Source organism: Neoarius graeffei, chromosome 22 (assembly GCF_027579695.1).
Source record: "Neoarius graeffei isolate fNeoGra1 chromosome 22, fNeoGra1.pri, whole genome shotgun sequence".
Classification (NCBI taxonomy): Eukaryota; Metazoa; Chordata; class Actinopteri; order Siluriformes; family Ariidae; genus Neoarius; species Neoarius graeffei.
The window spans coordinates 33,352,015-33,374,280 of NC_083590.1; positions in this window are offsets into that span (position 1 = coordinate 33,352,015).

Below are 22,266 nucleotides of genomic sequence, written 5' to 3' on the forward strand. Positions count from 1 at the left end.
TAAAATGGACTGTGGCAAAGTGGAAAACTGTTCTGTGGTCAGACGAATCAAAATTTGAAGTTCTTTATGGAAATCAGGGACGCCGTGTCATTTGGACTAAAGAGGAGAAGGACAACCCAAGTTGTTATCAGCGCTCAGTTCAGACGCCTGCATCTCTGATGGTATGGGGTTGCATTAGTGTGTGTGGCATGGGCAGCTTAAACATCTGGAAAGACACTATCAATGCTGAAAGGTATATCCAGGTTCTAGAGCAACATATGCTCCCATCCAGACGACGTCTCTTTCAGGGAAGACCTTGCATTTTCCAACATGACAATGCCAAACCACATACTGCATCAATTACAGCATCATGGCTGCGTAGAAGAAGGGTCCAGGTACTGAACAGGCCAGCCTGCAGTCCAGACCTTTCACCCATAGAAAACATTTGGCGCATCATAAAACGGAAGATACGACAAAAAAGACCTAAGACAGTTGAGCAACTAGAATCCTACATTAGACAAGAATGGGTTAACATTCCTATCCCTAAACTTGAGCAACTTGTCTCCTCAATCCCCAGACGTTTACAGACTGTTGTAAAGAGAAAAGGGGATGTCTCACAGTGGTAAACATGGCCTTGTCCCAACTTTTTTGAGATGTGTTGTTGTCATGAAATTTAAAATCACCTAATTTTTCTCTTTAAATGATACATTTTCTCAGTTTAAACATTTGATATGTCATCTATGTTCTATTCTGAATAAAATATGGAATTTTGAAACTTCCACATCATTGCATTCCGTTTTTATTTACAATTTGTACTTTGTCCCAACTTTTTTGGAATCGGGGTTGTATGAAAAAGATCATCATACTTAATCTTTAATCCATTAAACCTCCAGGACCACGCTAACTCTAAAACCTCTCATAACTCTAGTAACTATGTGCTTCTTCCATAGGTCTTTGTGTACATATTTTTAATAATTCACTTTCATATCTGATCTGCTTAAAAATGAATAATAATAAAAAAAAATTAAAAAAGGTTTCAAGTCTGAGAATGTAAAGCTAAAGATCTAAAAGAAAGCGGCAGATTGCCACCCAGTGGCATTTCGTTCTACAACACACCATAGAGGTTTTTTTTTTTTTTTTGGTGCATAAAAATTTCAAGCAATTTGTGTAACCCAACATGAACTTCTTGCCATATTGTTCATTCATAACACAAATGGATTTGGAGTTCATACAGTACATTATAACCATTATTCCCCTGATCACTCTGTAATTTTAATAAAAACATGCTACAAACATTATTACTAATAGCTATGAAAATAAATCTGTATTTATCAAGTGTGCAAATTTGTGCCATAGATGGGATTCCAGACAGCACAATAGCTCTGTTTTATACAATCTGCTGCAGAGGAATCTCCCCTGTTTCAATTCCATGGATGATTAAGCAGGATAATTAAGGTTTTTGGACATCCTCCACAGAGACAGACAGAGCAGCTGGTGACATTCATGCATTTGAAACAGCGCGTCACAGTGAATTCCCATTAATGTCAATGATCTCAACATGTTTTGGCAGTGTTACAAAGCCTGTAAAAGGGGCTGTGGAGCAGCATCAGAAGATGAGTTGTGAAAATTCATATTCAAGCCGCAAAACAAACTCAGCATATTGAGTCGCGTCGATATGGTGTAATGTTCATTTATCTGTTTGTGGTGTGTATGTACGGCTTTGGGGGGGAAAAAAAACAAGAGACCACTTCAATCTAATTTAACAAGGAAAAGTATTTAAAAAACCACTGCTGTGGTCATCACTATCCTCTTGCAATAGGACCAGTTTGGATAGCAAAAACAGTGCTAGTAGTACCTTAAATTTAATTGGAATACAAAAATATCGAATCATCATGCCAAAAGAGTTAAAAAGAAAAGTTCTGAGTCAGAAAAAGAAGTGTTCAATTCTGCCTTTACTGCAGAGGGATACAGCGAGCACCAGGTTGCTTCCATCCTGGCAGAGGGCGAAAATGACTCTCCACTGACCGGGATGATCGTTAACTCCTTCGAATGTCACTCAACAACCATAGGATGACGTCAAGTGATGCGGACGGTTCAAAACAAGCTCCTCCGGGCAGGGTTGAAGTCATGCAAAGCCAGCAAAAAGCCTTCATCAATGAGAAGCAAAGAAGAGTCAGGCTGAGGTTTGCTAAAGACCGTAGAGGACTGCAGTAAGGTTATCTTCTCTGATGAGTCCAATTTTCAGCTTTTCCCATGACCTGGTCTAATGGTTAGACAGAGACCTGGAGAGGCCTACAAGCCACAGCACCCATTGTGAAATTTGATGAAGGATCGGTGATGATCTGGGGGTGCTTAACAATACTAAGCCAAGTAGCAAATCTCAAACATGTATTGGTCAGTTTAGAAAAGGAATAAGAAATAACTAATAAGTAATAACTTACCAGATGGTAAAAATGGTCTACCAGCCTAGCCTGAGTTTCCCAAAAGCATCATAGTACAAAGATCATCATTAAATGGTAGAGCGAGCAGCACAATGAATGCTCTCTCTCCTAGTTAAGATGCTCTTAGCATTAAGAGGCTTTTGGGAAACCCACCCCTGATCAGTTCGATGCCTGTGTTTTGGCAGCTGATCAGACAGAGTACATTATCATGAGCAGCCAAATACAAATTTTCCACAAATTGTTTACTGAAATGTATGAAATGTAGATGGCATGAATAAATAGACAGATAGAAGAATATTATTTATGAACAAAACTGATATCAACCTGACCCTACATTCTTCGCAAAGCTTTACTGTGGAAAGTTTCCAACAACAAACTTTCAATTCTCATACCTGTGTAAGAAATGAAACATAATAATCATGTAACACAATAAACGACAGAGTGATATGACACAGCCCATCATAGCGTCATGGATTACAACGTATTTTCCCACAGCGGCACATCCCAAGGTGTTTTATTCCTTCAATACCACAGCAATTTACCAACAATTACAATAATCTTTATTTATCTCACACTGCTCTTGAATTCTCAATTGTGATTGATCAGAAGGTCCATCCACCCTTTATCCATAACCACTTATCCTGTGCAGGGTCGCAGGCAAGCTGGAGCCTATCCCAGCTGACTATGGGCAAAAGGCTGGGTACACCCTGGACAAGTCACCAGATCATCACACAGGGTTGACACATGGAGAGAAACAACCATTCACACTCTCAATCATGTTCTCACCTACGGTCAATTTAGAGCCACCAATTAGTCTAACCAGCATGTCTCTGGATTGTGAGGGAAACCAGAGCACCCAGAGGAAACCCACGCAGACACAGGGAGAACATGCAAACTCCATACAGAAAAGTCCCTGCCAGCTATTTGGTTCGAACCCAGAACCTTCTTGCTGTGAGGCGACAGTGCTAACCGCTACACCATCGTGCCGCAGCTGCTCTGACAATAGTTCTGGTTGTAAATCAAATCAAAGGTTTACATTCGTTCACTTGTTACCTCATCCGGGACAGAGTCCACCAGGGGGCGAGGTATTGTTTTCGGTCGGGTTTCTTTGTTTGTTTTTTTTGTAAACGATATTATGGGAAAATGGCTGGATCAATCTTCATGAAACTTTCAGGATAGATGGGCATTGGTCTGAAATAGAACTTCCAACATTTTGAAGGTCAACTGGACAAGGTCAAGGTCACGGTGACCAAAAAGGTAAAAAAAAAAAAGCTCTGAGCTCAGACTGTAGGAGCGCTGCCTTGGAAAGACTCCTCCCACAAACACGCTGATTGAATCACTATCTACCTCATTTGCATACATTGTGCTGTTATTGGATGGTTTCTTGGCTCGTTTACATACGCAAAAGAAGGGGGTTTGGCCATGCCCACTTTTAAACCCCACTGATAAAAACTTCCTTGCTTTGTTGATTTATTATTATAAATATAAATGATAAATTATAAATAAATGGACTAGAACAAAGAAATCACTTTCAGACATGTTTATGCTTATTACAGAGGGAAAGCGCTTTCCACTGAGCTCTAGCGCCGGGCCATTTCCGGGTGTAACGGTTCAGTATTGGTGGGTGGAGCACAGAGGACGGCAGGACAGAGATCAGGTTCACAATAGCGTTTATTGCTAGACTTTTCAGCTTAACAACGTTCCACACTCAAACAGACACACACAACTGGCGTCTTGTTCAGGGCTGAGCTCCTTCCGCCCTCGCTCTCCCTCCTGATATAGGGCGCGGTCACTGGGAAGACACACAAACACAGGTTAATTGCTCTCAGGTGTAGTGATTCTGCCACTTACCTTCCCTGACTCCGCCCTCCTGTCACAGACCGGCGCTTGACCACGCCCCCGCTGCCACATACCCCCACCGCCCGACTCAGGCCGGGCGGCCGTCCGGCCTGCAGCTGACTCCCCCCCCCCTTGACGGGAGAGGAAGTCCGCCACGACCATCTGCGCCCCCGGCCTGTGGACCACCTTGAAATTAAAGGGTTGGAGCACCAGATACCAACGGGTGATCCACGCGTTGGCATCTTTCATGCGGTGGAGCCACTGGAGGGGCGCGTGGTCTGAACAGAGGGTAAAAGGGCGCCCCAGCAGGTAGTACCGGAGGGCGAGAACCGCCCACTTGATGGCCAAACACTCTTTCTCTATGGTGCTGTAGTGCCCCTCACGCACCGACAGCTTCCTGCTGATATACAGGACAGGGCAGTCCTCCCCCTCCACCTCCTGGGACAAAACCGCCCCCAGCCCTCTGTCCAACGCATCGGTCTGCAACATAAAGGGGAGAGAAAAGTCAGGGGAGTGTAGAAGTGGCCCCCCACACAGTTCAGCCTTTACCTCTGAGAAAGCCCTCTGGCACTGCTCCGTCCACTGGACCGGGTCTGGTGCCCCCTTTTTAGTGAGATCAGTCAGCGGGCTGGTGACGTCCAAATAATTAGGTATAAACCTATGATAATAGCCAGCCAGCCCCAGGAACTGTCTCACCCCCTTTTTGGTCTTGGGCCTCGGGCAGGCCGCAATTGCTGCCGTCTTATTAATTTGGGGACGCACCTGCCCGTTGCCCAAGTGGAAGCCCAGATACCGTACTTCCACCCGCCCAATCGCACACTTCTTTGGGTTGGCTGTGAGCCCCGCTCGCCTCAGCGACCTAAGGACGGCCCTCAGATGTTCGAGGTGCCGCTGCCAGTCATTACTATAGATGATGATGTCATCTAAATACGCGGCCCCGTAAGTGGTGTGAGGGCAGAGGACTCTGTCCATCAGCCGCTGAAATGTAGCGGGCGCCCCAAACAGCCCAAACGGAAGGGTGACGAATTGGTGTAAACCAAACGGTGTGGAAAAGGCCGTTTTTTCTCGGGATAGTGGAGTCAAGGGGATCTGCCAATATCCCTTCGTCAAATCCAGCGTCGAATAAAAGCGAGCAGTGCCGAGTCGATCGAGCAACTCATCAATACGAGGCATTGGGTACGCGTCGAATTTAGACACCGCGTTGACTTTTCTATAGTCCACACAGAACCGGACCGACCCGTCGGCCTTGGGTACCAAGACCACCGGGCTGCTCCAGTCACTGTGGGACTCCTCGATGATGCCCATTTCGAGCATGGTCTGAAGTTCTTCCCGAACCACCTTTTTTTTGTGTTCGGGTAGCCTGTATGGGCGGCTACGCACTACCACCCCTGGGGGCGTCTCTATGTGGTGCTCTATGAGGTTAGTGCGACCGGGCAGGGGCGAGAACACATCCAAAAACTCGGTCTGCAACTGGGCGACCTCCATGAGTTGGGTCGGGGAGAGGTGGTCTCCACAGGGGACCAGAGAGGTACGTGATGCCAATGTCCCTTTTTGAACCTCCAGCCCCAGCTCCGCCTTCTCCGGAACCACCGACACCAATGCCACGGGGACCTCCTCGTTCCAGAGTTTAAGCAGGTTGAGGTGGTAAATCTGTAGCGCCCCACCCCTGTCCGTTCGCCTCACCTCATAGTCAACGTCCCCGACTCGCCGTGTGACCTCAAAGGGTCCTTGCCACTTGGCGATCAATTTGGAGCTCGACGTGGGCAACAGTACAAGTACCTTATCTCCCGGTGTGAACTCTCTAAGGCGCGTACCCTTGTTGTACAGGCGGGCTTGCCGTTCCTGGGCCTGCTGCAAATTCTCCTGAGTTAGGTGGGTGAGCATGTGGAGTTTTGCGCGCAGGTCCATAATGTACTGAATTTCGTTCTTACTTTGTGAAGGTCCCCCCTCCCAATTTTCCCACAGCATGTCCAGGATGCTGCGCGGCTTACGCCCATATAATAATTCGAACGGGGAGAAAACCGTGGAGGCTTGGGGGACCTCTCGCACTGAGAACAGCAAGGGTTCGAGCCACTTATCCCAATTACGTGCGTCCTCACTTACGAATTTCTTAATAATATTTTTGAGGGTGTGGTTGAACCGTTCCACTAAACCGTCCGTTTGTGGGTGATACACACTGGTGTGGATCGGCTTAATACCCAATGACCCATACAGTTCGCGCAGTGTTCGTGACATAAACGTAGTGCCTTGATCAGTCAGAATCTCTTTCGGGATTCCAACTCGGGAGATGACACGGAAGAGCGCCTCTGCAATACTGCGTGCTGAGATATTGCGCAGAGGCACTGCTTCCGGGTATCGCGTTGCATAGTCCACCAGAACTAATATAAAGCGGTACCCTCGTGCTGACCGATCTAATGGCCCGACGAGATCCATCCCAATTCTCTCAAACGGGGTCTCGATTAATGGTAGAGGGCGCAAAGGCGCTTTTGGAATGGCCGCTGGATTTACTAACTGGCATTCGCGGCATGCCGTACACCACCTACGGACATCGCCGCGAATCCCCGGCCAATAGAATCGGGCCATTATTTGGGCTAGTGTTTTATCCTGCCCCAAGTGTCCAGCCATGGGATTAAAGTGAGCCGCCTGGAATACCAATTCCCGGCGGCTCTTCGGAATTAAAAGCTGCGTGATTCGCTCCTTAGTTTGAGTGTCCTGCATCACTCGGTATAATCTATCCTTCATAATCGCGAAGTAGGGGAAGGACGGGGTGGCGTTCGGCTGGAGCGTTTGACCATCGGTTACTCTCACTTGGTCAAAAGCATGCCGCAGAGTCTCGTCTCGTGACTGCTCTAATGGGAAATCCGCGAGGGATTCCCCAAGAGAGAGAGGAGGAGCCGGCGGCTCCTCACTCTGACGAGGAGATGACGTAGACGGCTCTGTGACAGCTGCTCCCGCCAAAGCAACACCGGGACCTCCCCCTGTCAAATGGCAGGACCCACTCTCTATTAGGCGCGTCATTAAACCCCGAAATCCCGGCCAATCAGTCCCTAAAATTAAAGAGTGGGTAAGGCGAGGATTAACCGCCGCCTTCACTATAAATTTTTCCCCTCTGAAAATAATGTGGACCGACACCAAAGGGTAGCTGTGAACATCCCCGTGCACACACAACACCTTCACCCCTTGTGCTCCCCCCAATGCCTCGTTTTGAACCAGGCTTTGGCGAATTGAGGTCTGATTACAACCAGAATCCACCAACGCCTGATATGTAGCCCCTTGGATACTCACTGGTATGCGATATGCTCTGGCCCGATCGAGGGCGGCCTCTGGCACGTCGGGGATCCGAACCACCGCGCCCACTTCCATTGCTGTGCACTGCTGTTGAAGGTGGCCCGGCTCCCCGCAGCGCCAGCAAACCGGCCCGGGCTTTCCCTCTGCACCGGTGATCTGGGGCTCACTCACCTGAGGTGGGGGAGAGACAGACACAGGAGGGAGAAACGGGAGGGCACCGCGGGTGCGGCGGGCCAGCTGGGGTGGTGCCGGCCCCCGCCTCCGCGGTGGGGGAATGGGGCGAGGACGGGACACAGGAGGAGGGGGAGAGAGAGAGAGAGAGAGAGAGAGAGGAGAGAAGAGATGATGCCATCTGCTGTCCTGCCGCCGGGACAGCCGCCAGATAATTCTCCGCCAGCTCGACTGCCTGATCCAGCGACGCCGGGCGGTGGCACTGGACCCACTCCGCGGTTCCTGCTGGTAAGCGGGCGATGAACTGTTCCAGTACCACCTGGTCGACGATTCCCTCGGCATCGCGATCGTTGGCCCTCAACCACCGCCAGCAGGCGTCCCGGAGCTGCTGGCCGAACGCGAACGGCCGGCCGACTTCCTCCAACCGCAGCGAGCGGAAGCGCTGGCACTGTTGTTCCAGTGTGCGCCCCACGCGCTGGAGGACGGCCCGGCGGAGGTCCGCGTAGGCCAGCCGGCGGTCGGCGGGGAGCTGTAGCGCGGCCAGCTGTGCCTCTCCCGTTAGCAGGGGGAGAGGGCGCACCGCGCGCTGCTCCATCAGCCACCCCGAGGCTTTGGCGACCTGTTCAAATAATGTGAGGAACGCCTCGGGGTCGTCCTGCGGGCCCATCTTGGTGACAGTGAGGGGAGACGGGCCCACGGTAGGAGCGCTGGTGGACCCCGCCGACGCGAGGAGGTGCCGGAACGCCTGTCAATCTTCTTGTTGGGCCAACACCAGGGCCTCGAACCGCTCTTCTTGCTCCTTTCGGAGGGTGAGTAGCGCCTGGTGCTGGCTTTGCTGGGCCATGGCGAGTGTGTGGACCAGTTCAGCAAACGGGGAGGACTCCATGGGGCTGTGAGGCTGCTGTGCTCCAGATCCCAGGTTTCGGCACCACTATAACGGTTCAGTATTGGTGGGTGGAGCACAGAGGACGGCAGGACAGAGATCAGGTTCACAATAGCGTTTATTGCTAGACTTTTCAGCTTAAAAACGTTCCACACTCAAACAGACACACACAACTGGCGTCTTGTTCAGGGCTGAGCTCCTTCCGCTTTCGCTCTCCCTCCTGATATAGGGCGCGGTCACTGGGAAGACACACAAACACAGGTTAATTGCTCTCAGGTGTAGTGATTCTGCCACTTACCTTCCCTGACTCCGCCCTCCTGTCACAGGCCGGCGCTTGACCACGCCCCCGCTGCCACACCGGGAAATAAGAGTTTGGGTCATGGCGACAGCATGTGTATGTCAGCCTCAGTTTGGAAAACTGTAAGAGGTAAGAGTAGAATAATATAAAGTACAGACACTTGGTATATTTTACTTCTGTGATTTTTAAATTGTTCATTTTTGGATTACGCTTCATTTTTGTGGCTACTGCCTCATAGCGTAAATATATATGGTATGCTATAGTTATTGTATGGACATGGGATCAGAAAACTATTTTATTCATAAGCAGTAGCCACATGTACACAGAGGTTACAATTTTTTCACAATATCTTCCTTCATATTCATCATAAGTGCTACTGGGCAAGGTTTGTTTTGCCTAGCAACACTTGTTTTAATATGTTTTTGTGTTGATGGTAGCAGCTCATTTACAGGGAATTGATTTTGTAAAGAGGTTTTCATTTGGCATTTAATGAAGGAGTCTGTAGTGTCAGTGCTTTGTAACGGTAAGCTTTCTGTCCGTCACAGGACAGTTTTCAGAACAGAAGACTGGGTTTTATGGTTTGTCAATACCATATAAGATAAAAAGACATACAAAGAGGGGTCTGGTCTAGTGAGGGAATGCCTGTTTATAGCTGTCATAACACAGGTTATGACAAGAACTGGCTCATCTCATGGATTTTCCACAACGTGGAACTTACAGTATAAACTGTTCAAATGTATGATGTAGTGTTCTTGGTAACAAGCTGCATTCTTTTGGGTTTATTAACTTCAAGAGAAAGTGACTGAATGATTGTTTATAGCTGCTAAGTCATAATGCCGGGGTCAGACTTCACAACATGTCAGATTCGACAATCATAGTAGAAGAAGAAGCCTTTATTTGGTCACATGTATGCACACACAACTGAGCAATGAGCAAACACACATACCCAGAGTAGTGGGCGGCTATGCTACAGGACCTAAGGAGTAGTTGGGGATTAGGTGTCTTGCTCAAGGCCACTTCAGCCATGATACAGAGGGAGAGGTAAGTGCTGTTCTTTCACTTAACTCCCCTCACATTTTTCTTGCTGGTCCCAGGAATCAAACTGGCAACGCTTTGGGCCCAAGGCTACTTCTCTAACGTTCAAGTCATGGCTTCCATAATACCATGTCTTGCTGCATCTTGGTCAGTTTAAACCAACACTACAAGTGTGACCCCAAACAATCATCGATCATGTTCTCGCCTGTCGTCTAGGAGGATGGTCAAGATACTGTCAATCATGGCTGTCAAGAAACATGTCATAAGAGTTGTCAAAATAGGTGAGAAAATCTAAATTCACACATGCTAGACTTTTCATCGAGGTGTTACAGGTAATCCCAGATGCCACATCGCCGTTCTTCAAATGTGTCACACTACTTGGGCTGTTCATTATTCCTGATGTTTATATTCGGGCCCAATGCTGAATTTGTGTAGTCTCAGTGTTTAAGTCGAGGCTGAAAACATATCTGTTTAGTCAAGCCTTTTGTTAATAGTTTTATTAGGTAAAGGAGTAGATCTGGAGGGTCGTCAGACATAGAGTGTTTTGGTAAACTGGGATGTATAGATGCTGTCAGTCTCCCACTCACTCGCTCACTCGGGTTTGTTGATGGTGTAGTGGCTGGCTGCTTTATGTCCCGGGGCTCCCTCATGCCTGTGTTACCTTTTGGCTCTCCCCTTTCAGTTATGCTGTCATAGTTAGTTTTGCCGGAGTCCCTGCTTGCACTCAGCGCAAAATGTATACTGTTCTTCCTCATCAGGTGACATTTGGGCATATCTAACAACCTGTGTTTTCTCCCCCTCACCCACACACACACTATGTCTGTCCGTCTCTGAGTTAAGACCAATTTATGCTGACAACGCAGTCCTCGCAGATGGCCTCGCAGATGGCATCTGCGTAGCCCCCCCACCTTCGCAGACGCTCTGCGCGCACCTCCCAAAAATTGTGACCACCGCAGAAGCCTCGCAGACGGCGTTGCAGACAAGAGGGCTCTGATTGGTCCACTCTACATCCGCTGTACACACACTTCTGCTTCCCTACTTTCCCGGTTTGGTTTGTTTTCACTACCGCCATTTTTAAAAACACACACGAAGATGGAGCAGCACGAAGAGCGGTTGATCGAGGAAGTGAGGAAGTACGTACATCTATACGACTCCAGTTCTAGTCATTATAAGTAACCGGAGGATAAACACTCCACTAACCACACCCACCAACTACTCCTAGCGATTTCGCGACTTCGCGCCCCCTTGCGTTGTGGCGGTGAATAACATCGCGCACGCCTATTACTCCCTGCTCAACAATAAATTATAACTGTCTGCGAAAAGCTATCTGCAAAAGCCTTGTCACAAGAGCATGCAGAGGCCCTTACATGTTGATCCTGAGATCGAGATGCTGATCTCTTCTGCTCCTCGGACCTGCCTGATCCATCCTGATGCCCTACGTCTGGTTGGAGTCTCATCACATCGCTCCTGTGGATGACGGCCCCACACTGTAAAAAAAAAATCCGTTGTTTTTACGGAAAAACACTGGCAGCTGTGGTTGCCAGAATAATCCTGTTAAAAATACAGTGAAATGTAAACAACATGACAGAATAACTTGTACATTTCACTGGGATTCCATGTACAATTAATGATAACTAAATGTAAATTTTATAGGTATTCAATGTACAATAATCAATACATAACTGTTAATTTTACGGATATTCATTGTACAATAAACAATGATTCAAAATGGCTACAAGCAATGATCTACTAGACAGATATTTTTTTGGGGTCTTTTTTCACCTTTATTGGATAGGACAGTGTAGAGATAGGAAATGGGCTGGAGAGAGATCGGGAAATGACCTTGGGTCGGAATCGAACCCAGGTCCCTGGATTCATGGTATGACGCCTTAGTCGACTGAGCCACTACGGTAGCCATTTTTTTTTTTTTTTAACAGGGCAATGATGTAATTTTAACTATCACATTCTGTTTTAGTATTACAGTTTGTCTGTGTTTAAACTACAACAATTTGTAAATTCTACAAAAAAAATGATCAATTCAACATATTCTTACTGTTAAATTAACAGTGGTATTTGGTTAGGAGTTTTACAGTATATTGATGTAAATTACACACTGCTTCATTGTTTTTGCATTTACAGTTTTTTTATGTCATGATTTTACATAAATTCACTGTTAATTCTACGGACATTTTTTACAGTGCATATGGACAGTCGAAAGCCAGACTTGGAAGATGCTCTGGACACTAAGAGTAGTGCTTTTATGGCTGAGGACGACAGTTAACTTGCTACCTTTAGGACTGCAGTTGTCATGAAGAGTTTTGTACTCAAGTTTCCATCAATGAACAGTTTATAACTTCAACAAAACAGACTTCATGTTAAAACTATGATGAGTTTCCTGGTTACACAGTTATACTTTGTGACTCTATAGGACACTGTTATAGAAGCAAGTTATTTATAATCACGTTGTCTATTATCACCCAAATGAGGATGGGTTCCCTTTTGAGTCTGGTTCCTCTAGAGGTTTCTTCTTCATGTTGTCTGAGGGAGTTTTTCCTTGCCACTGTCGCCACAGGCTTGTTCATTGGGGATAGATTAGGGATTAGATATACTTCAAGATGGCGCCGCAAGAGTGGCAGCTAGTTACAGAAGCTCCGAGCGTGTTTATGTGTTTTGGTATGTTTTTGTACTTTTTTCGTGTTTCTTTCTGCACTAGTCTCAGTCAGAAGTGTGCACCTCGGGATGTACTACTTGTGAGACTGTGCATTTGTATTTTTCTCTTTTTCTTTCTGGGGCTATTTAAATCAGCATCAGCGGACCCTTTCAGCCACGGCTCCATTGTTTACACTCGGGAGCAGCTGTTAGCACTGCGCAACACCAAGGTACTCCCTGTGGAAAGACTGGTGATCCCCGCGGAATTAAGGAGAAGGGGATGCAGAGCTGGAATGAAGTGCCGGGAGAAGAAAAGACAGTATAAACCATGTATACTGTCTGCCATCATGGGAAACGTAAGATCTCTCCCTAATAAGATGGATGAGCTAACGGCGCTAACCAGGCTGCAGAGGGGGTACCAGGAGTGTAGCCTTATGTGCTTCACAGAAACTTGACTGAATGAACTCTCACCGGACTCACATGTCACTCTGGATGGATTTCAACTTGTGAGAGAGGACAGGAAAGCCAAGGAGAGTGGTAAGAGGAAAGGAGGGGTATAGTGATGTTTGTGAATGACAGATGGTGTAACCCAGGGCACATCAGGGTAAAGGAGCAGTACTGCAGTAAAAACATTGAACTGCTAGCAGTTAGCATTCGGCCATATTAACTCCTGAGGGAATTCTCGCACATTATCGCGATAACATCCCCCCAGCGGCCGATGCTGCTGCTGCCTGTGAGCTCTTACACACTACAGTGTCAAAGCTTCAGACATCGTACCCCCAGTCCCTGCTACTAATCTCCGGTGACTTCAATCATGCTTCCCTGTCCTCCACTCTCCCAACCTTCACTCAGTATGTGAAATGCCACACCAGAGACAAGAGAACTTTGGATTTAATGTATGTGAACACCAAGGATGCATATAGTTCATCACCCCTCCCCCCACTGGCCCGTTCTGACCACAATCTGGTTCACTTGTCCCCTACATACATAGCTATGGTGAATAAACAACCATCCACCAAGAGGTATGTAAGGAGCTGGTCTGAGAAGACCAGTATGGCACTGAGGGACTGCTTTGACACCACGGACTGGGATGTGTTGTGTGAACCTCATGGGGATGACATTGATAGCCTGACAACCTGCATCACAGATTACATTAATTTCTGTGGTGAAAACACTGTGCCAGTCAGGAAGGTACAGTGTTTTCCCAACAATAAACCCTGGGTGACCTCTGAACTAAAAGCCCTATTAAATGAGAAGAAGAGGGTTTTTAAATCTGGCAACAAGGAGGAGATGAGGAGAGTACAGAGGGAGCTGAAGAGGGGGATAAGGAGAGGCAAGGACAGCTACAGGAGGAAGCTGGAGGAGCGCCTCAAGGGGAGCAACACTGGAGAGGTATGGAGAGGCCTGAAAACCATCTCTGGCCACACAAAGGACAGTGGGAGGGGCCCTGTATCTGGGGCCAAGACTGGGCAAATGAGTTGAATCTCTTTTTCAACAGATTTGACTGTGCCACCCCACCCTCCCCCACTCACCATAGTCCTGACCGGTCTGTGATATCACTCCACCACCCCTCCTCTCCCCTCATAATACCTCTGACACCAACAGCTCCCTCCTCACACCACATCACCCCCCTCCGATCCCTGCCAGACCAATCCACACACTCCACCCCCGACCTCACTCTACAGGACTCACACCTCGGCTACACCCCTTGCCTCTCCATAACAGCTGATCAGGTGTTGAAGCAACTGAGGAGGCTCAAGACAAGGAAAGCTGCTGGCCCTGATGGTATCAACTCCAGACTGCTTAAGGACTGTGCAGGTCAGCTCTGTGGGATTCTTCTGTACGGTACATTTTCAACCTGAGCCTCAGTCTGGAGAAAGTTCCACTTCTGTGGAAAACATCATGTGTGGTTCCAGTTCCCAAGACTGCGCACCCCAGGGAGCTCAATCACTTCCGGCCAGTAGTTTTAACGTCTCACCTAATGAAGATCATGGAGAGGATTGTTCTCTCCCACCTCCAACACCTGGTGAACAGCGAGATGGACCCCCTGCAGTTCGCATATCGACCGGGCATTGGTGTGGATGACACTGTCATTTACCTGCTACACCGGTCACTTTTGCACCTGGAGGGCACTGGGAGCACTGTGAGAATCATGTTCTTTGACTTCTCCAGTGCTTTCAACACAATCCAGCCATCACTGCTTAAGGGGAAGCTGGAGGGAGCTGGTGTTGACTGCCACCTGGCTGCATGGATCATCGACTACCTCATTAACAGACTGCAGTATGTGAGGCTCTGCGACTGTGTGTCTGATGTGGTAGTCTGCAGCACAGGGGCTCCGCAGGGTACAGTGCTCTCCCCTTTCCTCTTTACACTTTACACATCTGACTTCAGCTACAACATGGACAGCTGTCACCTCCAGAAGATCTCAGATGATACAGCCATCGTTGGATGTGTGTCAGAGGGGGACGATCTGGAGTATAGAGAGGTCATCACCAACCTTGTCGCCTGGTGCGAACTGACCCACCTCCGCATCAACGCCAGCAAGACAAAAGAGGTGGTGATCGAGTTCAGAAGGACGGTTCCTCAAATTGCACCAGTGAACATCCAGGGTTTGGACATTGAGATCATGGAGGAGTACAAATACCTGGGTATTCACCTCAACAACAAACTGGACTGGACTAACAACACAGATGTCCTGTACAAGAAGGGCCAAAGACATCTCCACCTCTTGAGAAGACTGAGGTCTTTTGGTGTGTGCAGGACACTGCTTAGGACTTTTTATGACCCTGTGGTAGCATCAGCGATTTTCTACGCTGTGGTCTGCTGGGGCTGTGGAAGTTCAGAGGGACAGGAAGAAACTTAATAAACTGGTCAGAAGGGCTGGCTCAGTCTTGGACTGTCCTCTGGACTCCATTGAGGTGGTGGGTGAGAGGAGGATGTTAGCCAAGCTGACCTCAATCATGGATAACCCCTCTCACCCCCTACATGAGGCTGTGGGGGCTTTAAGCAGCTCTTTTAGTAGTAGACTGCTACACCCATGGTGTAAGAAGGAGAGGTACCACAGGTCATTCATACCTACTGCTGTCAGACTGTATAACACCCACAACTTGTAACGTAGCACCAATAACCTGTTTGTCGTTATATTTGCACTACTTCACCACTACTACCTTTGCCATCTCTCATCGATGCAATTATTATGTGCAATAATATAGGCCCTAAACTATTTTTATGCATACTTATACAACCCCGATTCCAAAAAAGTTGGGACAAAGTACAAATTGTAAATAAAAACGGAATGCAATGATGTAGAAGTTTCAAAATTCCATATTTTATTCAGAATAGAACATAGATGACATATCAAATGTTTAAACTGAGAAAATGTATCATTTAAAGAGAAAAATTAGGTGATTTTAAATTTCATGACAACAAAACATCTCAAAAAAGTTGGGACAAGGCCATGTTTACCACTGTGAGACATCCCCTTTTCTCTTTACAACAGTCTGTAAACGTCTGGGGACTGAGGAGACAAGTTGCTCAAGTTTAGGGATAGGAATGTTAACCCATTCTTGTCTAATGTAGGATTCTAGTTGCTCAACTGTCTTAGGTCTTTTTTGTCGTATCTTCCGTTTTATGATGCGCCAAATGTTTTCTATGGGTGAAAGATCTGGACTGCAGGCTGGCCAGTTCAGTACCCGGACCCTTCTTCTACGCAGCCATGATGCTGTAATTGATGCAGCATGTGGTTTGGCATTGTCATGTTGGAAAATGCAAGGTCTTCCCTGAAAGAGACGTCGTCTGGATGGGAGCATATGTTGCTCTAGAACCTGGATATACCTTTCAGCATTGATGGTGTCTTTCCAAATGTGTAAGCTGCCCATGCCACATGCACTAATGCAACCCCATACCATCAGAGATGCAGGCTTCTGAACTGAGCGCTGATAACAACTTTGGTTGTCCTTCTCCTCTTTAGTCCGAATGACACGGCGTCCCTGATTTCCATAAAGAATTTCAAATTTTGATTCGTCTGACCACAGAACAGTTTTCCACTTTGCCACAGTCCATTTTAAATGAGCCTTGGCCCGGAGAAGACGTCTGTGCTTCTGGATCATGTTTAGATACGGCTTCTTCTTTGAACTATAGAGTTTTAGCTGGCAACGGTGGATGGCACGGTGAATTGTGTTCACAGATAATGTTCCCTGGAAATATTCCTGAGCCCATTTTGTGATTTCCAATACAGAAGCATGCCTGTATGTGATGCAGTGCCGTCTAAGGGCCCGAAGATCACGGGCACCCAGTATGGTTTTCCGGCCTTGACCCTTACGCACAGAGATTCTTCCAGATTCTCTGAATCTTTTGATGATATTATGCACTGTAGATGATGATATGTTCAAACTCTTTGCAATTTTACACTGTGGAACTCCTTTCTGATATTGCTCCACTATTTGTCGGTGCAGAATTAGGAGGATTGGTGATCCTCTTCCCACCTTTACTTCTGATGGCCGCTGCCACTCCAAGATGCTCTTTTTATACCCAGTCATGTCAATGACCTATTGCCAATTGACCTAATGAGTTGCAATTTGGTCCTCCAGCTGTTCCTTTTTTGTACCTTTAACTTTTCCAGCCTCTTATTGCCCCTGTCCCAACTTTTTTGAGATGTGTTGCTGTCATGAAATTTCAAATGAGCCAATATTTGGCATGAAATTTCAAAATGTCTCACTTTCGACATTTGATATGTTGTCTATGTTCTATTGTGAATACAATATCAGTTTTTGAGATTTGTAAATTATTGCATTCCGTTTTTATTTACAATTTGTACTTTGCCCCAACTTTTTTGGAATCGGGGTTGTATTTATATATATATATATATATATATATATATATATATATATATATATATATATATATATATATATAATTATTATTTATGTATATATGTGTGTATATATACAGAGTCTACCTGTAATGTGCAATTTTTCCGAGCCTCTCAATAAGGCAATTTTTCTATACTTTTTCACGGTAGATAATGCAAATAGCCCTTTGTATTTAATCCTTCGTTTGTCTAATTTTTATTTCAGTTTTATTTGTTATCTGTTTGACATTTTCTTGCTACTGTAACACGTGAATTTCCCCGATGTGGGATGAATAAAGTGAATTTAATCTAATCTAATCTAATCTAATCTAATCTAATCTAATCTAATTAGCTCATGTTTAAAGTCTTTAAATTTCTGTAAAGCTGCTTTGCAACAATGTGTATTGTTAAAAGCGCTGTACAAATAAACTTGACTTGACTAGTCTGATCCAGACATAACTGACAACAGGAGCTAGTTTTGTGGATGCTCTACAATATGAAACGTAATTATAAATGCATAAAAATTAGGTTGTGTCTTTGTTTAATAAAAAAACATATGTAATTGTCAACAAATTTGGGGTGGCACGGTGGTGTAGTGGTTAGCACTGTTGCCTCACAGCAAGAAGGTCCTGGGTTCAAGCCCAGCGGCCAGTGATGGCCTTTCTGTGTGGAGTTTGCATGTTCTCCCCGTGTCTGTGTGGGTTTTCTCCAGGTGCTCCAGTTTCCCTGTTGAAAGACAAGCAGGTTAGGATCTAAATTGACCGTAAATGTGAAGGTGTGAATGGTTGTTTGTTTCTATGTGTCAGCCCTGCAATGACATGGCGACTTGTCCAGGGTGTACCCTGCCTCTTGCCCATAGTCAGCTGGGATAGGCTCCAGCTTGCCTGTGACCCTGCAGAACAGGATAAGCGGTTACAGATAATGGATGGATGTCAACAAATTTCTGTAGCAGTGGCATCGTTAAGCCCCGTGACTCAAGGCTATAGCCCTGGGTTTTTTGAGTCATGCCCTGGGTATTTTTGCCCTCAAAAAAAGTAAAGGATTAATAGAAAACGACCGCCTGAAACAGATAGGAACTTGACTTGCAGCATCTGAAGATGGGGGTGGGGACATAACTGAGCACTGCACAGTTCACAAACAAAATGTTGGTAATCGCCAACAGAAGAAGAACATTCAGAACTGGTCGGAAGACGACTTTAAAAAAACAACCCACTATTGTTGGATTTTTCAAGATGAAAACAGATGTTAAGTCATCAACTGTGGGTGTGTCTATAGAATGTATCAACATCACCTAGCGAATTAAGTTGATGCACAAAACCCGCTCCATGTAGCTGGTTATGTTGAATTTCCAGCGTAGGGTCTGCATGATTAGTGTGCCAGGTAAGCTCTTAATGAATATCTACAGCGGTGATCTATTTGGCCCATCAGGTCAACAACAATGTGTGTTCATGTAGACACCAGCAGTTGCCCTGACATTATTTAATCATATGTTTTAATGCTACATGTAGCCTACGCAGAACCAGCCAGCCAACCATCCCATAGCCAGCCTTTGATATATTAGTCACATCTCATCTCATCTCATTATCTCTAGCCTCTTTATCCTGTTCTACAGGGTTGCAGGCAAGCTGGAGCCTATCCCAGCTGACTACGGGCGAAAGGCGGGGTACACCCTGGACAAGTCGCCAGGTCATCACAGGGCTGACACATAGACACAGACAACCATTCACACTCACATTCACACCTACGCTCAATTTAGAGTCACCAGTTAACCTAACCTGCATGTCTTTGGACTGTGGGGGAAACCGGAGCACCCGGAGGAAACCCACGCGGACACGGGGAGAACATGCAAACTCCGCACAGAAAGGCCCTCGCCGGCCACGGGGCTCGAACCCGGACCTTCTTGCTGTGAGGCGACAGTGCTAACCACTACACCACCGTGCCGCCCATATTAGTCACATATAGGGATAAATTAGTGTTTGTTTGTTTGTTTGTTTGTTTTGGGTTTATCTTAAATCAACATAAATTTATGTTGTCCAGATACCACAAATGAGCTGCTGCAGTCAACTGAGCCTGGATGCATTGGAGAAAATTGTATTTATGCATGTGTGTGTATGTGTGAGAGAAACTTGGAAGACATTTATATGATCATGGGATGCCATCTGGGATTTTGAATGTTGTAATATAATAATATAGCTTACAATTTGTGTCTTTGTGGTGCTAAAGGAGAGATATGTGAGTGAGAAATTATATATTTTTATTCAACTGATGATAAATTTTACTAGTGATAGTTAATTGATGCATGTGTCAGTTTCCTGAGAAATTATGGGTGCTGGTGATAATAATAATAATAATAATAATAATAATAATAATAATAATAATAATAATAATAATAAAAATAATAATAATAATAAAGAAACAGAAACTGAAGTGAACTACATAAATGTATAAAGTGCAGTGTAAAAATCACTAATAAAGATGTCATAACCTTTGAATGTGTGTTGGTGATAATATTTCTTGTAAAATTAGATATAAACTTCTCAATTTATTTATACCAAGCTCCCTTAAAAATACAAGCCCCAGGAAACTTGACTTAGCCCCTGTTTTGTAGTATAATAGGAATAAAACATTTTGGCCAAGGAGCGTGCTACAACAGTGTGATTTATTCCTTACTTAATACTAGAGCAGTGGCTACAATTATCGACAGTCCATAATTATCGACACCTTTTCAGATTTACCAATAAAAAATAATTTTACAAAGGTGAGTTTCAGTTACAACAGTTATTATTGATTAATTAATCAACCAGAAGACCCTCTTCACCCTTTGATCTTGTCGTCTGATGACACAGCTCGTTACCTGAGATGGAATGTTTTCAGCACGATCAACAATTTTTCGGAAAACCCGGACGTTATCATCGCAGGTAAGCATGGTGGAAAGATCATGGACATGTTTTTACTGATCAAATTCACCGATATTTCATGATCTCTTTGTCGAAACCCACTTTGTTTCTTACTCTTTCATTTGACAGTCACCATTTTGTATCTAAACACACGTTTGAGAATCACGTGAGGTGTCGATAATAGTGATCACTTTCACCGGTGTCCACTATTATCGACACCCTGTGGGATTAAGGGACATTTACAACTGTTATGGATCGATCTTTGTGTAACATTGTTGAAGTAGATGAAGTACTTTAAAAAAAATAAAAGTGCTGTGATTTATAATAATTTTTTTCTGATCCATAACAGAATGGAATGTTTATAGAGTATTTGGAATCCGATTGCAATAAATAGAATTAGGCCAGAATTAAATTCCGAGCATATAAAAAAATTACATGCTTGAAATATTCAGATTTTTCTATTCCATTCAGAATTTTTTTTTTTTTGCAGTTTCTTGTAAATATCGACCACATATTACAATATCAGTAGATATTTTATATTTTGGTTCGAGGAATGACATGTGACCTTTGACCTTGATTTCCATGTGGTTACAATGTCAGTTGCCTGTTGATATTTATCGGTAAACGACAAAACTAGAAATTAATACAAACAACAATGAATGATGAACAAAATGTGATCTACAAAAATACTTAGAAAGTGGAACAAAAAGATTTTCTGACGCAGGTTAAACATTATCACTTCATTTGTTCACAAACATTAGAATTACTTCCTCATTTACATAAACACCGACAAAGATATATTTTATATAAAGATATTTTGTACTAAATATAAGTCTATGTAAAACAAATTTTAAATAAAAACTATGTTTTGTTAACTTAATACCACATACCGATGACTTTTTTTTTTCATAAATAATCACCTGGGTGTCGATAATTGTGGAACGGTGTCGTGTGATCTGATACGCTAAGTAATCGGGAATCAACTCTTTTTTTTTTTTCCCAGTGGAAGTTTGAGTAATTATTCATGCACAATTTACGTACTAGTCTTTTCTAGTTTTGCAATGGCCGAAATATCGTTAAGATGTCAATAATTGTAGCCGCTGCTCTTCATAAATTTAAAAAGAGCAGTGCAAAAATCACTACTAAAGATGTCATAACCTTTGAATGTGTGTAGGGGATAATATTTCATGTAAAAATAGATATAACCTCCCCAACTTATCTATGCCAAGCCCCAGGAAAACTAGTTTCTTCAATAGCTAGAAACTGTAGTATAAGAGGGAAAAAAAAAACATTTAGGACAAGGAGTGACGGCATGGCGGTGTAGTGGTTAGCACTGTTGCCTCACAGCAAGAAGGTTCTGGGTTCGAGCCCAGTAGCCAACGAGGGCCTTTCTGTGTGGAGTTTGCATGTTCTCCCCGTGTCTGCGTGGGTTTCCTCCGGGTGCTCTGGTTTCCGTCACAGTCCAAAGACATGCAGGTTAGGCTAATTAGTGGCTCTAAATTGACCGTAGGTGTGAATGTGAGTATGAATGGGTGTCTATGTGTTAGCCCTGTGATCATCTGGTGACTTGTCCAGGGTGTACCCCGCCTCTCGCCCATAGTCAGCTGGGATAGGCTCCAGCTTGCCTGCGACCCTGTAGAACAGGATAAGCGGCTACAGATAATGGCTGGATGGATGGACAAGGAGCATGCTATGTACTACAATGTGATTTATTCCTCACTTAATACTCCATCCAACCATTATCTGTAGCCGCTTATCCTGTTCTACAGGGTCGCAGGCAAGCTGGAGCCTATCCCAGCTGACTATGGGTGAGAAGCAGGGTACACCCTGCCACAGGGGCAAACAACCATTCACACCTACAGTCAATTTAGAGCCACGAATTAACCTAACTGGTTCAAGGTGAAGGTGGGACTCCATCAAGGATCTGCTTTGAGTCC